Below are 4,792 nucleotides of genomic sequence, written 5' to 3'. Positions count from 1 at the left end.
GGGGGCTTATACAATCCCAGGGGAAGGTGATAGGGAGGACAGGGAGGACAGGGGAGGAACTAGAGGGGGTGGGGGCTGGATTTGATCAGAATTCATCATATACACATATAAATAAAATTTAAAAACAAAACGAAAATGGAAGTTCAGAGTAGAATATGTTACACATAGTCCCAGCCTTCCATAAATTAGATAATTGACCTATGTTGCAGAAGGTAGTTTGCCCGACACTAGTTTCCACAGAGGTGCTAGTCTGATGTCCTTTGCCTTAGTCTGTTGTCACAGTGAGCTCAGAGCAGGGAATTTCTACCAAGGTGCTCTTTCACTCACACACTGGGGGTGACTTGGCACACATGTGGCCATAGTGAAAACCTGCTTATGCTGACCTTCTTCATGTTGACGCACTGGTTAACTAGTGAGTCTTTTCTTCCAGCTCTTAGAGCATAAGCAACCTGCAGAAGGGTCTGGCCAGTGGCCAGTCAGCCCGAGCAGAAAGCAGTGAGAGGTCAAAAAACCAAAGCAGACAGGAGTCCAGATTTCACAGCCTGGATAACACTGGGAATTTCATTGCTGTTGGGCAAATGGCAAGGCAGAATTGGTCCAAGTGCTGTCTTTCCAGGGATGGAGCTCTGCCAGAAGTACCTTGCAGGGAGCCAACACCTTGAACTTGGAAGTTGAGAAGGGAATGCCTCTTTATCTGTTTATTCGGGGACAGAATCAAAAGCTGTAGAACTTACTGCTTCTCAGTAACACTACCCAGAAATATTTTCTATGTGTCTTTTCTTCCATTGCTCCTGGGTTCTGGTACACTGCAATCACGGACACTCATCTTTCCTTGCATTGCATACTAAGTTAAGCAACAAACTGTAGCGCTTTTATGGGGGGAATGGAGAGATGCTGAATTCAAGATCCTTGAAAAATTAACAGCAGTACATAAGGACGAAACCAGCACACAGATGTGGACCCAGATGTAACAGGATAAAATGACAGTAGAACTGGGTGATTTACATTCCATCATGTTTGTGTTGCAAATCTACATTGGGTGTAACTTCCTTGCTAGTATCTAGCGGTTTCATATGAAGTGTGGCATCACCTCTGAATATGAATGCTACATAACATTATATTTTAGGACACATCCTAGCATCCCACTCCTTCATCCTTTCTCTTCCCTACTTCTTTTTGATAGTTCCTTCCTTCCAACAGGAATGATTGGTCTGTGCAGTCATCTACTAATGCATTTTTGTCATAATAAGTGAATTTGGTCAATCTACAAAATTATATAGCTGGGTTAAGCTATAAAAATTGGATGATGATAGATTTTTTTTTGCTATTCTAGAGACAACACAAGGTAAAATATTAAACAACATAATAAGGGTTAATGATTTATCATTTTGTGTTTTCATTTGTGACATTGGTGTTAATGGTACTAACCTTAGAAGCTAGAAAAATCTCTTCCATGGGTGAATTCTGTGGGCATCTGGGGTTTGGGATAAAGTTAACCAAAAATTATTAGGCATGCTCTTGTGTCTAAATATCAGTAACTTCCCCGAGCACTCTTTCCTTCCGTTGCCATTGTGGTGGTTTGAATGAGAGTGACCCCACAGGCTCATATGTTTGAATAATTGGCTCCCAGTTAGTGAATTGTTTGGAAAAAATGAGATGTGGCCTTGTTGGAGAAGACAGATCGCTGGAGTTGGTCTTTGAGGTTTCAAAAGATGCATGTTGTTCCCAGTGTGCTCTGTCTCCTGCCTGTGGTGTGAGATGTGAGCTCCCAGCTGTTCCTACCAAAATCAAGATACTCTTGCTGTTGCTCCATCATCACAGACTCTAACCCTTTGGAATCATAAGTTCAATCAGGTACTTTCTTTTAAGTTACATTGGTCATGGTGTTTTTTTCACAGTAATAAAAAGTAACTTTAGAAAAAAACTGATATAGCTACTAAAGCTCAAAGAGACTAGAGCAATTGCATGCCCTGGTTTCCTGGGACAACCCTACTGTCCCTTGTCACTGCCATACCCCCGTTGATACTTTATTTAACTTTCAAAAGTGTCTTAATTTCGAAAAACTGTAACAAAATAATCCACAAAGAGAAGGCATGATTGTAACATTGTGTGTGTAGGTTTACCTGATTCTTTGTTTCCTCACTGATTAAAAGGAAGGGCTACTTATTTGAGTGTGGTGGCTTGCTCTTATAATTTTAGCACTCAAGAAGCTGAGGCAGAAGAATCACTGCAAGTTCGCAGGTCATCTAAGCTACATAGCAACACTGTATGGGACAAGGAGGCAAGGAGGGAAAGGAAGGGATAGAGGGGGGGAGAGAGGAGGGGGGAAGAGAGAGAGAGAGAGAGAGAGAAAAGAAAAGAAATCACACTTCATTTTTTATATGTCATAAGATATTATACTTGATTTTTCCCAACTACTTAAAAACAGTAAAAAGAAAAAAGAGAGAGAGAGAGAGAGAGAGAGAGAGAGAGAGAGAGAGAAACCAACCAGGAAGCTTGGGTAAATAACCATGACAATTTCTCATAGTTCCAATGTCTACGACTTCTTACAGATGTGTAGAATGCCTCACATCAAACCTTTCTCTCTGCTTTACAGGGCCTGTGCGGCTGTGCCACCAGCAATCTTTCAACACTGAAAAGGAGAAAGAAAATCCATTATTCTGTTATAAGAAGAAAGAATTTCTATGGCAAAAAGGATGATGAGAAGAATGGCTAATGGGTTTACAGGAACTCTTAACACAAAGCTGGGTGTTCAGACACCAAGAGTTTGTTAAAAAAAAAAGAAAAAGAAAAAATACACAATCCAAGTCAAGCAGACAAGGACCACAAGACAATGTGTGTATGAAGTAAGTCACTGATACGTGTTTAGGAATAATATGACAAGTTACAAAACATTCCATTTTGAGTCTCCTTTGCATCAATGAAGAATCATGAACTCTTTCCATTATAGCATCTTCCTTTTGTATTCTGGTTTTTTGTTTGTTTCTTTGTATATATCAATGTGTTTGCAAATCTTATATCTAGAATATGTTTTTCCACTTCCTACAGGAGGTTTCCTGCAAAGCACGTTGCAATAGAAAAGCTGTGGCCTTTGGGCTAGATAGGCTCAGTATTAATCCTTGCTCTGCCAGTTATTAAAAACATGTGCTGCCTCATCTCTGTCTGAACCTGGTTCCCTCATTCATGAAGAAATGCTAACATTGTGAATTTAAAGGAAATTTTTGAAAATTGGGTAAGGTAGTGAGGGCACATAGCAGGTCTTGAGCAAGTAGGAGTTTACCTCTCTCCCATATCTGGTTCTTAAAACGTAGCTATAATGAGCTGTGGTGCTTGACTAGTAAGTGGTAGGAACACTTACCTTGCATGCCTGAGGCTCAGAAATCAATACCCCACCCCCAACCCCCACCCCCAGTACTGCTGTAAGAAATGGATTGCAAACACATGCCAGCATAAATATTGTCATTATAAACCACATCTCTCATGTTAACAGCCATAGCAATAGCAGGGGGGTTAGCAGAGGATGGAGCCTTGATGGGTAGCCACTGGTGACTTGGTTCTTAATTCTACCATTAACTACCATTCAGAGGGGAAGAGGTTTAGTCTTCTGTGTGACTGGCTGTAAGTCCACTAGTTCTCCAGGGCTGAACATAATGCCGTTTTTTTTTTGTTGTTGTTTTTGTTTTTTGTTTTTTTTTATTTATTTATTATATGTAAGCACACTGTAGCTGACTTCAGAAACTCCAGAAGAGGGAGTCAGATCTTGTTACGGATGGTTGTGAGCCACCATGTGGTTGCTGGGATTTGAACTCTGGACCTTCGGAAGAGCAGTCGGGTGCTCTTACCCACTGAGCCATCTCTCCAGCCCATAATGCCGTTTTAAAATGAGGATTAATCAGGATAACCTGTCTTCAGCTTTAAAGTCTAAGGCACTTCTACCCACCAGAATCTACATGTATTTCATGTTTAGAGGAAGCTGGCTCCACTCTCTCATGTCGTATGGATTTTATTCTGGATTCCACACTTAAAATGTCACCTTTATAGTCTTGGCATTAGGGAATCTGACAGGATTAGAGAAAATTCTGAGCAGCCGCCGCCACAGCCAGGTAGAGTGCCTAGCAGGATTTTGGATTCATGTCTTTGATTGAAGCACTGGTTTGTTGTTGTTGTTGTTTTTTTAAAAAAATCTGGAAATGATGATCTCTTTTGGCCTTAAATGGGGAGAACAGTGTTTTCTTCTGGAAACACAATACGGATAAAACAGAGGAGCATGGGGAAGAGATTGGAGAGAGAGAGACAGTACAAATCAGAAACACTCAAGGAAAACAAAGAATTGTGAGAAGACATGGGGATTGGTGGAAGATACTTCATAGCATCATATCCCTAGGGGTGTATAGTTCGTGATTTTACTTCTGGGTCCCCGATTCCATTCGATTGGTCTATATGTCTTTGTTTATGGCAGTACCATATTGCTTTAGTTCCTATGGCTCTGGAGTATAATCTGGGGTCAGGCATTGTACTAGCTCCAGATTTGGACTTTCTGCTTAGTCCTTTCCTTAAAGTCTTTAGACTTTAAGTTATTTGAGGTCTTGTCTATTTCCATATGAATTTGAGAATGTTTGCTAGTTCTGTAAGAACTGCCTGCTATTTTATAATAAGAATTTGAGCATCAGATAGACACTGATAGATCAGACAGAACAGACACTGAGCTTAGTGCTGAATAAGGCTGTTCTCTGACTTCAAAAATGTTTATTACCAAAGTAGTGAAAATTATACATTTTATTATATTATGGGC

The sequence above is a fragment of the Mus caroli genome, chromosome 9 (assembly GCF_900094665.2).
Source record: "Mus caroli chromosome 9, CAROLI_EIJ_v1.1, whole genome shotgun sequence".
In the NCBI taxonomy this organism is placed as follows: Eukaryota; Metazoa; Chordata; class Mammalia; order Rodentia; family Muridae; genus Mus; species Mus caroli.
Note: the sequence above shows the minus strand (reverse complement) of the source record.